This window comes from Lepidochelys kempii, chromosome 1 (assembly GCF_965140285.1).
Source record: "Lepidochelys kempii isolate rLepKem1 chromosome 1, rLepKem1.hap1, whole genome shotgun sequence".
Lineage (NCBI taxonomy): Eukaryota > Metazoa > Chordata > Testudines > Cheloniidae > Lepidochelys > Lepidochelys kempii.
In genome coordinates, this window is record NC_136380.1 from 23,412,060 (window position 1) to 23,424,740 (window position 12,681).

The 12,681-nt window shown below is 46.2% G+C and overlaps 1 protein-coding gene across 1 annotated transcript in view; it reads right to left on the bottom strand.

The window, feature by feature from the left end:
- The window catches only part of ME3 (malic enzyme 3), a 181,887-nt gene that overhangs the window by 93,329 nt on the left and 75,877 nt on the right, over positions 1-12,681 (bottom strand). The gene's annotated exons all lie outside the window — the stretch shown is intronic.

Sequence of the window (12,681 nt, forward strand, 5' to 3'; positions counted from 1 at the left end):
GTAGTAGTGCACTCCAGATGGATATGCAAAAAACGCATTATAAAACAATGGGAAGAGATTAAGATCTTCTGAGAGCAGTCCAAAAAATATTTCCCCAAAAAGCGTGCCTGATATTGCCCAACTACAACAGGAAGAAAAGTGTATTTTTCTGCTTTGTACTTTTGACATTTGTTCTCCAAACCTGTGAGGCTTCTGAAATAATAGAGAATAAAATCAACATTGGACACCAGCTCTAAGCCAGTCCTGGGCTTTACAATGAAAATATTGTGGCACAGCAGGGAAAAGGCTCACAGCTACTACAAATGTCAAAGTTTAGCTACAATGGATGGCAAAGAAAGAGACAGTCACAAGTTCAAGCCATCTATTTCCTACAAATACAGAGGAGTAAAGAGGCCAGCAGAAATTTCAGCATTAAAGCAAGGCTTGAAAAACCCACATGCCCAAACAGAGTGATCCATTTGGAGGGACTTATTAAGGTTTGGGAGCAAAGCAGCTGATTTCATCCCCAGAGGGAAAGGGACAAACCTAGAAACAAAGAAATCCAGTGGCTGCTGCTCCTTTAGAAGCAAACTGGGTATAGTTACTGGCATAGCTATGTCTGTTAGGAGTGTGATTTTTTGAAAATCAATATAGTTATGCCGGTAAAAACCCTAGCATAGACACAATTATACCTGTATAATGTGTTTTATACCAGTATAGCTTATTTTGCTTCACTGAACTAGAATATGCTATACTGATATAGGAACTTTTATACTGGACTAATTGCATCGACACTAGGGTTTGTTTGTTTGGGGTTTTTTCATTTGTTATTTGCTGCTTTACCTATAGTTACAGCAGTAAAAGTTTGCAATGTAGGGAAGGCCTTAGTCACACAAGGAGGAGTCTATGGCAAAGCTGGGAATAAAACCCAGGCTGCCAATCCTCTGGGAGCATTGCTCCAGTAAGGTTATTAGAAGGCCTAAAAGTAGGTCTGTGCAAAGAACCCCTTGGTAAAACGGTTCTATGCACCGAGTTAATACATCACAGAATAAACTTGGAAACAGACAACGTCCCGGATCAAAAGCTTTGATTCACTGAGGATTTTTGTTTTGTTTTTGAGATTCAAGAGTTCTGCCTAAAAGCCGTATTGCATGGGTCATTTTTCTTGTGTTGATATCATTGGTAATTAATGTAGCTAGCTACTTCCTAAAAGAGCTAAAACCAATCAACAAGCATTCTGATCATTTTACAAAACATATGGAAAATGAATCATTGTAGTGGATGGCTATCACTTCATGAAAAATAAAACAAAAAACAAATGGGAAAATCCAACCACTAGCAAAGCACAACATTACAAGGAAACTTGTTGTGGGGGGTATTGCTGAAGATTCTAGCTCTAGGTAAGCCTCAGATGTTTAGATGATCATGATGGTCCCTTCTGACTTAGTCTGTGAGTCTATGTTCACATCCTCTCTTATCTGAGAGGGCATTTAACCAGTAGATAGCAGCTTCATTGCAACTGAATCCCATTCCCCATTTTCAAAGACTGGAAAAGGAAGATACAAAATGTCAGTTACAGCAAAACTACAGGGCCTGATCTTACTACTACTAAAGTCAATGGAACACTCCTACTGCCTTTAACAGGAGCTGGATCAGGCTGTTGGAGTCTGACCCTATAGGGAGCCAAGTGTTATGTTGAGGGCATGCAGAGACATTAGATAAAAACATAAAAATGCTCTTGCTGGAACTTTTCCATGAAACATAACTTTATTTTTTAGACTCCAGAATGATAATACACAAGAACTTCAAAACAGAAAGAGACAAAGCAGGCTGCTCCCTAGAACAGAGAGGCACATTACTCCTCTTTATGTAGGCTGTCTGCCTGCTTAGCAGACTCTGATTGCACACCTCCTTTCAGAGCCCCCTTACTGCAAACAGGACCAAGAAACCCCAGAGAATTTAAAGTAATGAATCACAATTTTAACACAGTTTTCAATGCACCCCACTGAGCACCTACAATACCCATTAAAAATCAAAGCCAGATGTAGGTGCTCAGCACCTCTCTAGATCAAGGCCTTAATTTGCATTGTCTTTCAAAAGCTCTGTATCCTACAGTGCAACTAATTCCCACAGTAGAGTGGTCAGTTTGGATGAGCTATTACCAGGAGGAGAGTGAGTTTGTGTGCGTGGGGGGGAGGTGGGGGGGTGAGAAGACCTGGATTTGTGCTGGAAATGGCCCACCTTGATTATCGTGCACATTGTGGGGAGAGTGGTCGCTTTGGATGGGCTCTTACCAGCAGGAGAGTGAGTTTGTGTGTTTTGTGCGGGGGGAGGGGGTAAGAAAACCTGGATTTGTGCTGGAAATGGCCCACCTTGATTATCATACACATTGTAAAGAGAGGTTTCAGAGGAACAGCCGTGTTAGTCTGTATTCGCAAAAAGAAAAGGAGTACTTGTGGCACCTTAGAGACTAACCAATTTATTTGAGCATGAGCTTTCGTGAGCTACAGCTCACTTCATCAGATGTTTACCGTGGAAACTGCAGCAGACTTTATATACACACAGAAATCATGAAACAATACCTCCTCCCACCCCACTGTCCTGCTGGTAATAGCTTATCTAAAGTGATCAACAGGTGGGCCATTTCCAGCACAAATCCAGGTTTTCTCACCCTCCACCCCCCCACACAAATTCACTCTCCTGCTGGTGCTAGCCCATCCAAAGTGACAACTCTTTACATAGTCACTTTGGATGGGCTAGCACCAGCAGGAGAGTGAATTTGTGTGGGGGGGTGGAGGGTGAGAAAACCTGGATTTGTGCTGGAAATGGCCCACCTGTTGATCACTTTAGATAAGCTATTACCAGCAGGACAGTGGGGTGGGAGGAGGTATTGTTTCATGATTTCTGTGTGTATATAAAGTCTGCTGCAGTTTCCACGGTAAACATCTGATGAAGTGAGCTGTAGCTCACGAAAGCTCATGCTCAAATAAATTGGTTAGTCTCTAAGGTGCCACAAGTACTCCTTTTCTTTTTATTGTAAAGAGAGTGGTCACTTTGGATGGGCTATTACCAGCAGGAGAGTGAGTTTGTGTGTGTGGGGAGGTAGCAGGTGAGAAAACCTGGATTTGTGCTGGAAATGGCTCAACTTAATTATCATACACATTGTAAGGAGAGTGATCACTTTAGATAAGCTATTACCAGCAGGAGAGTGGGGTGGGAGGAGGTATTGTTTCATGGTCTCTGTGTATATAATGTCTTCTTTAGTTTCCACAGTATGCATCCGATGAAGTGAGCTGTAGCTCACGAAAGCTTATGCTCAAATAAATTGGTTAGTCTCTAAGGTGCCACAAGTACTCCTTTTCTTTTCACAGTACCTAGCAGTCCAGGGGCTGCTTGGGTGGCAGGACCAGTGATTCTGCTGTTGCAGGGAGCCATGGGCCAGTGCTTAGGAACCATGGCACAGAATGGCAATTTCCTAGTCTGATGAGAGCAATGTGATTGGCAATGAACATGGGTGAAATTTATTTACCTTCCCAATCCAATGGGGACAGAATTCATCCTGTTACCCACAAGCAGGTCTGTAGTGATACTGTTCCAGTCTATGGGCTGCAAGAGTGGCCAAAACTCCTCTGCAACCACTATTTGGTCAAGCTTATGGGAAAGCTTTACTGAATGTAATGAACTAAAAACAACTGGGTTCTACATCGACATTTAATAGGGTTCTATAGATGCTATTTAAAACCTGTAGAGAATAACGTCCTTTCCATAGGTATTTGGACCTATAAAATTCTGTAGCAGGGCTATACTTAGATTGTAAGCTCCTTGGGGCAGGAACTGTCCTTTTGGTCCATTTGTACAGCACCTAGCACAATGAGTCTTGGTCCATGACTGGGGCACCTAGGTGCATGCAATAATTAAATAAAATAATAATAATAATAAATTTCTATTAAATTCAAATAATAAATTCAAAGGCTATTGTTTTCTGCTATGGTCAATAGCATTTTCCATAAGGGGCCCCCTCCTCTGACCCACTCTGCACCAGCCAACTAAAGGTGGGTGGAGAGTACCACTTCATCATGCACAGGAAGGGGGAGGGATGGCGACCACACCTTGCACAGCTCCTGTCACTCCCCAGTCCTTTCCCTGCAGAGCTCTATGGAAAAGCTGTAGTGGCACAGAGGGGCTTGCACAAGCCCTCCCTTGCTCTACAAGAATTGTATTTTTTAATTATATATTGCCTGAGTGGCGTGTGAGCCCCCCCTTCAGGGAGGCTAGCCACACAGCTCTGCCCCTTCCACCGGAGGCCCCCTCCTTACTGCCCCCCATCCGCCAGAGCCCCAAGCGCCCCCCCTCGAGATTGGAGGAGCCCCGGTCGAACCGCTCAGGGCTACTGGCTGCCCCCAGCATCGGGCCAGCTGCAGCACCAGCCCCAGCCCCAACCCCAGCAACAGAACACTGGCCAGCCCCAGCACCAGATTGCTGTCTGCCCCCAGCGCGGGCCCAGCCCCGGGCCACTGGCCTCCGCCCACAGCTGAGCTCTCGTCAGCTTGGGGGAAAGGGTGAAGCATGGGCAGGACCAGGGCTTGACTTAGGGGAGGCTTAGCCTCCCCTGGCATATTATACCCACTTCCCATGATATATTATTTGCATAACATGGATCGAAGGAGCACGAAGGACACAGGGATGAGCGCCCTCTGGTTTCTTGTATCTTGTTGAGTATTGGCCATTTTGATTTTTTAGTAAAAACTAAAAAAAAAAAAAAGACAGTACTTGTTGCTTCTGGATTTTCAGGTGCCTTGCCTCGGCATGTTTTGAGATCTCCTCTGAAACCCCAGAAGAATTTCCCATGACACATTCCCACTGATTATTGTTGTGCAAACCTTTTGTTGACCATGATTTACAAAATCCCTTTTACTTTCTCTCTCTGGGTTCAAATCCCACGCTCCTGGTCATCCCTTCTTTACAAACTGGTGCAATAGTTGTTGGTTTCTAATCCAGTCATACAGTTTGCTCCTTCCTCTCCCATGGAAACTAGGAACTTTCAAAAATGATCATTAAGCAGTTCAATTTTTCATTTGCTTTGTAAAGATCTTTAGTACAAATATCGGAGTCTGGGGATTTAACTACAGTAAGATCTATTGATCTAATTATGGCATCAAGTGTATTAACTGCCATTGGGGCTGTAATAATAATTATTGCTTTGTGCAAGTTTGATTTATCTGGTTGGGCTACAACCACATGACCAAATACTGCTCTCGTTTACACCAGTTCCACAGCAGTGCAACTCCAAAGACTTCAGTGCAGTTATTCCTCATTTATGTTGATGTAAATGAGCACAGAATTGGGCCTATAAATTAAGAGAAGGTCCCTGTCCCAAAGTGCTTGCAGGCTAAGGGCTCGATCCTACAAACTCACCACAGTAAGCATTTCCATGATCAGAATATCATAGAATCATAGAATATCAGGGTTGGAAGGGACCTCAGGAGGTCATCTCGTCCAACCCCCTGCTCAAAAGCAGGACCAATCCCCAATTAAATCATCCCAGCCAGGGCTTTGTCAAGCCTGACCTTAAAAACTTCTAAGAAAGGAGATTCCACCACCTCCCTAGGCAACACATTCCAGTGTTTCACCACCCTCCTAGTGAAAAAGTTTTTCCTAATATCCAACCTGAACCTCCCCCACTGCAACTTGAGACCATTACTCCTTGTCCTGTCCTCTTCTACCACTGAGAATAGTCTAGAACCATCCTCTCTGGAACCACCTCTCAGGTAGTTGAAAGCAGCTATCAAATCCGCCCTCATTCTTCTCTTCTGCAGACTAAACAATCCCAGTTCCCTCAGCCTCTCCTCATAAGTCATGTGTTCCAGACCCCTAATCATTTTTGTTGCCCTTCGCTGGACTCTTTCCAATTTATCCACATCCTTCTTGTAGTATGGGGCCCAAAACTGGACACAGTACTCCAGATGAGGCCTCACCAATGTCGAATAGAGGGGGACGATCACGTCCCTCGATCTGCTTGCTATGCCCCTACTTATACATCCCAAAATGCTATTGGCCTTCTTGGCAACAAGGGCACAATGCTGACTCATATCCAGCTTCTCGTCCACTGTCACCCCTAGGTCCTTTTCCGCAGAACTGCTGCCTAGCCATTCGGTCCCTAGTCTGTAGCTGTGCATTGGGTTCTTCCATCCTAAGTGCAGGACCCTGCACTTATGTTTATTGAACCTCATCAGATTTCTTTTGGCCCAATCCTCCAGTTTGTCTAGGTCCCTCTGTATCCTATCCCTGCCCTCCAGCGTATCTACCACTCCTCCCAGTTTAGTATCATCCACAAATTTGCTGAGAGTGCAATCCACACCATCCTCCTGATCATTTATGAAGATATTGAACAAAACTGGCCCCAGGACCGACCCCTGGGGCACTCCACTTGATACCGGCTGCCAACTAGACATGGAGCCATTGATCACTACCCGTTGAGCCCAACAATCTAGCCAACTTTCTACCCACCTTATAGTGCATTCATCCAGCCCATACTTCTTTAACTTGCTGGCAAGAATACTGTGGGAGACTGTGTCAAAAGCTTTGCTAAAGTCAAGATACAATACATCCACTGCTTTCCCTTCAACCACAGAACCAGTAATCTCATCACAGAAGGCAATTAGATTAGTCAGGCATGACCTTCCCTTGGTGAATCCATGCTGACTGTTCCTGATCACTTTCCTGTCATGTAAGTGCTTCAGGATTGATTCTTTGAGGACCTGCTCCATGATTTTTCCAGGGACTGAAGTGAGGCTGACTGGCCTGTAGTTCCCAGGATCCTCCTTCTTCCCTTTTTTAAAGATTGGCACTACATTAGCCTTTTTCCAGTCATCCGGGACTTCCCCCGTTCGCCACGAGTTTTCAAAGATAATGGCCAATGGCTCTGCAATCACAGCCGCCAGTTCCTTTAGCACTCTCGGATGCAACTCGTCCGGCCCCATGGACTTGTGCCACGTCCAGCTTTTCTAAATAGTCCCTAACCACCTCTTTCTCCACAGAGGGCTGGCCATCTATTCCCCATGTTGTGATGCCCAGCGCAGCAGTCTGGGAGTTGACCTTGTTAGTGAAGACAGAGGCAAAAAAAGCATTGAGTACATTAGCTTTTTCCACATCCTCTGTCACTAGGTTGCCTCCCTCATTCATTAAGGGGCCCACGCTTTCCTTGGCTTTCTTCTTGTTGACAACATACCTGAAGAAACCCTTCTTGTTACTCTTAAATCTCTCGCTAGCTGCAGCTCCAGGTGCGATTTGGCCCTCCTGATTTCATTCCTACATGCCCGAGCAATATTTTTATACTCTTCCCTGGTCATATGTCCAACCTTCCACTTCTTGTAAGCTTCTTTTTTATGTTTAAGATCCGCTAGGATTTCACCGTTAAGCCAAGCTGGTCGCCTGCCATATTTACTATTCTTTCAACACATCGGGATGGTTTGTCCCTATCATTAGATGTGAAACGACGAGAGACTGACAGACAGGGGCACAAAGGATGAAGTACTGATATTCCATGACATTATTGGAAAGTTTGTTTATTTCACATTTTCTTCCATGTGTTAATTCAGAACCAAACCGTTCACAAGGTTTTATTTATTGAACCATATGAACAATTTTGTTGTAAAGATCCTAAATCCTCACATTATCCCTGCACACCCCAGTGATAGGGTTATGCATGACAATTAGCTGAGAGCTCATTACTATTTTCCATGGGTTTCCAGGCCCCAGGGCACCAATTTTTCTTCACAAAAAACAAACAAATCCATGTGTTAGAAATTATAAGAGTTTTATATCCCTTTAATATCCAGGCAAACAGATTTTCAAAACAGGTCTAGGCAAAACTCCATAAAGAAATCATTACTAGTCCGACTGAATTCCTTTGTAAGGGATCTTCCAACTGTGCATATTTAATAATACCCTTCCTAGTGTATTAGAAGGGGATATTGAGATGTTTTGATAGATGTTTTTTCCAAGGTGACTGGAAATAAATTATCTATTATCTAATAAATAGCTAATAAATTATCGTAATTGGTTCTTAGAAAGCTCGAATGTTGGCCTGATTCATTTCCTGTTTCTTCTGAAAAAAAACGAGCATTACCATAGTGAGAAATAAAAACAACACTCATAGAAGCTGATCCAGTTAGTATTCAAGTACATGGAAAGACTTTCATCGGTTTCACTGGTATTAATTCAGGCCCATAGTTGTTCTTCCATAGGAGATTCTCAGAGGGCTTTACAAACACCACTTCAGTAAGAACCCTCTATACCCCAGTGAGATGGAGAAGTAATACTGTACCCATTTTACAGAATGCATAAGCTGAGCCTCACGGGCACTCTGGGGTAGAACCTAGAAGATAACAGAAGAGACCTGACACATTATTATTTGCATTACAGTAACAAAGAAGCCCCAATCAGGATTGGAGCCCCAGCGGGCTGGACGCTGTGTATACAGAGTAAGAGACGATCCCAGCCCTAAAGAGCTTAACATCCTAATACACCCACTTGCTGCATCCTGTCATTGAACAATCAAAAGGAAAAGGGAGGCGAGGGTAAGGCAAGCAGTAATGAGACTGTCAGCTTACCTAGACCAGTTATGTGCACAGATAGATCTCAGGGAAACATTCTCCACATAAGGCCTCTGAATCCTGCATTGGGAAGTTTCTCAATTCAGAAAGAAAGAAAGAAAAAAACCCACCCCAAACATATTGAAACATCAACTGGTAGCTTTCTGGTTCCTAGGCTCACCAAAGCCTCTGGAGGAACAGTTCCAAGCTCAGCCAGTAACAGGCTCTGTTACACAGATTATTACACTACTCTTAACTTTCTGTCGAGTTAGTTTGTGGATGACCAACTTCCTCTATTAGTGAAATGCCACAACATCTCCAGTTTAATTTGCTAGGATAAAAGCTATAATGTTTGAGAGTCTTCTAGAGCATACGCTGATCACCAGCTGGGGGAGCGGGGCAGGAGATGGAGCTCCCCCGACCCTGTGGTATAGTACTTCATAAGTAGATACATTATGCTACGCATAGAATAATAGAATCACAGAAATGTAGTGCTGGGAGACACCTTGAGAAGTCATGTAGTCCAGGAACTGTGCTAAGGCTGGACCAAGTAAACCAAGAAAGACCATTCCTGACATGTGTTTGTACAACTTGGTGTTAAAAACCTTCAATGATGGGGATTCCACAACCTTTCTTGGAAGCCCATTCCAGTGCTTAACTACGCATCATGTCTTCTTTTGAAACATCAGGCAACAGCCCATTGTAAGAGCTCCTCTAACTAGATGGAACATTTCTCAGTTACGGTACAGCAGTCCTTATGATTGTATAAAGTCATGCTGGTCCCAAGTACAGTACACACTTCCCCTGGACAAGAAGAATTCTACTTATTGAGGAATGCAAATATTAAATGTAAGTATAAAAAACAGCCCCTCATGTTCAGTTCAAACAATCAAACCTGCATCAGCACAAGGATCAAGGCAACATCAAGATTTAAACTTGATCCTGAAATTTCGAATTGAAAGAGTAGAGTTTAAAGAGTCATTATTTTAGCTTGTCTGGTAAATGCCTCTGTTATACAGACAGCAGATCATACTTGCATGTTATAGGGATTCAGAACTATTGAGAGTAATAACTTCATTTAGAGATCCTAGACACAATTGGAAAGCTAGCTATCTAGTTAGCTATATAGTGAGATAGATGAGTTCTCTAATTACCATTAGCACAGGATCAGCACTTTAGTTTTTGGAGGACAAAAGTCCTCATGTTTACAGCACACACCTAATTCACTACAACAGTCATTCTACCTGTTCTAGGCTTGCCCCTGTTTGAAGCAGTTTGAGTTTGACGTAGTGGTGACCAACTGAAGTCCTATGCATGTGGAGAGCACAGATGGAGTCTACTGTAGGTCACTGCTCATGCCATGGAGCCACAGACTGGCTTTATTAATTATTTGTATCACTGAGGTGTTTGGGAGCCCTAGTCATGGACCGGAATCCCATGGTGCTGAGCACTATACAAACAGAACAAAAAGGCAACCTTGCAATACAAGTGTGTGTGTGTGTGTGTGTGTGTGTGTGTGTGTGTGTGTGTGTGTGAGTGAGTGAAATCCTGGCCCCATTGAAGTCAATGATAGTTTTGCTGCTGACTTTAATGGTATTAGGATTTCCCCTACTGTGATCATTCCCACATCAGTATGAACTGCAACTGCAAAGGACCCCAAATTCAAGGGGAAGTATGGACATGGGGAGACTCCCTTTTCTGACATCTCCAGTATACTGTAGTGCTCTCTATTCACAGCTGTGAGATCTTGTGCAAGACACAATCTCTGTCCCTCAGTTTCCACAGCTGTAAAATGGGGTTATACGTGCCTCCTTCACAGCACATTGAGGGACATCATTAGTATATATAAAATATTTTGACATCCTCAGACAAGAGGTGCCACAGAAATGGGAAGCATTAAGTCTCTCGACCCTGCCTGTTCCGTCTTATCTTAAATGTGAAATTCCCTCACACCTTTTAAGTAAAACTAATACACTAATGAAAGTAACCCTAAACACTGTTTTCTCTAAGTTATTAACCACCACCACTCCAAGATGTAGTCAAAGGTGCAAATAGCTATAGATCTCCCCACAGAGATGCCCCCGATCACCATTCCCCGTTTGACTAATTCACATGGCCTTTGTTGTTCCCTGCCCCCTCCTGTCGTTTATCTACATAGTGAGCTCTTTGGCCTAAGTTCTGTCCAAAATGCCCAGCTAAACACTAGGGCTCTACAAATAAGGAATAATGATCACAATGTGGATGTGGAGAATGTGTGAAATCATCTCTGACCGCGCAAATCTGTACTGTAACCAATCAGTTAAGAGACACGCAGCATTGTGCAGTCTCCCATGGTCCTTAGTAGTATGAGATGGACATTTAACATTCCGCTTCTTCTATGGCACAAAGATGCTCTGGTCATTGTCAGCATGATTTAAAGCAGCAGGTCTCAACTGGGGGTCTGCGGCCCCCTGGGAACCATGAGCCCTTTCAGCTGAAGCTGAAGCCTGGAGCCCCAGTGTCCCTCTCCAGGCAACAGCCACAGAGCTGAAGCCCCGAGCCCTGGTGCCACGGTGGGGCTGCAGCTGGGAGCTGCGGTGTTACAATCCTGAGCCCCATACTAAATCCTCGAGCCCTAATGTCGCAGCAGGGCAGCTGCGGGGAGCTGCGGGCTTAAGTCCTGAGCCCCGGTGCCACAGCGGGGCTGAAGCACTGAGCTGCGGGCCTGAATCCTCAAACCCTGCTGCTGCAGTGCGGCAGCAGCTAGGAGCTGTGGGGCTGAAGCCACAAACCCTGGTGCTGTGGTGAGACAACAGCCAGGAGCTGCGAGCCCCGGTGCCGTGGCCATGGCCGGCTCTAGGCACCAGCAAAACAAGCCAGTGCTTGGGGCGGCCCATGTCTAGGGGCGGCATTCTGGCGCCGGCCATGCCGCCCCTAGAAATGTGCCCCCGCCGCCCCAGCTCGCCTCCGCTCCGCCTCCACCTGCTCCCCTGAACGCGCCGCCGCTCCCCTTCTCCCCCCTCCCTCCCAGGCTTGCCCCGCGCGAAACAGCTGTTTTGCGCGGCAAGCCTGGGAGGGAGGGAGGAGAAGCCGAGCGGCGGCGCACTGGGGGAGGCAGCGGTAGTGCAGCGGAGGTGAGCTGGGGCGGGGAGCGGTTCCTCTGCCCCGTTACTTCCTGCGCTCCCCCTTCCCCCTCACTTCTGCTCTGCCTGCTCCCCTGAATGCGCTGCCTCTCCCTCGCCTGACAGGGAGCGGGGAGAAGACTCAGTTTCTCAGTGTATTGATCGGCTGGATGACAATGATTTTGCTCTACAACTAGATGAATCCACAGACGTTCAGAAATGTCCCATTTACTTGCCTATGTGCAGGGGTGAAAGTAAGTCGAGTGACTTACCGGTACTCTGGGGCCAGCTCTGGCCCCCCGAAAGGGGCGGGGCCTAGGGTGGAAGGGGTCGGGTTGAGGGGGGTCAGAGCCAGCCCCAGCCCACCCTGTAAGGTAAGTGCCCCCCCTCATCGGGGTAGCAGCAGCAGCCCGGGGCTCCGGGGGCTATTTAAAGGGCCTGGGGCTCCCCTCTTCTACCGCCCTGGCCCTTTAAATAGCTGCCAGAGCCCTGGGGAAGTGGCGGGGCTCCAGGGGCTATTTAAAGGACCAGGGCGGCAGAGGCAGCTGGAGTCCTGGCCCTTTAAATAGCCCCTGGAGCCCCCGCTACCCCAGGGCTCCGGGGGCTTTTTAAAGCGGCTCCCCTGCTTCTACCACCCCGGTCCTTTAAATAGCCGCCAAAGCCCTGGAGTAGCGGCAGCGGGGCTCGAGTGGCTATTTAAAGGGCCCGGGCGGTAGAAGCAGGGGAGCCCCAGGCCCTTTAAATAGCTGCCAGAGCCCTGCAGCTGCTATCCCAGGGCTCCAGCAGCGGGGCTCTGGAGACAATTTAAAGGGCCTGGGGCTCCACCCACTGCTGGGAGCCCCAGGCCCTTTAAATCGCCCCTCTGGGGAAGCCGGGCTGTCCCAGTACGGTGCACCGGCTCTTGCCGGTATGCTGTACCTGGGCATACCGGCTTACTTTCACCTCTGTGTATGTGTGAATAAGGAAATAAAGGAAGACTTTTTGTTCTGCAAAGAGCTCAAGACAAC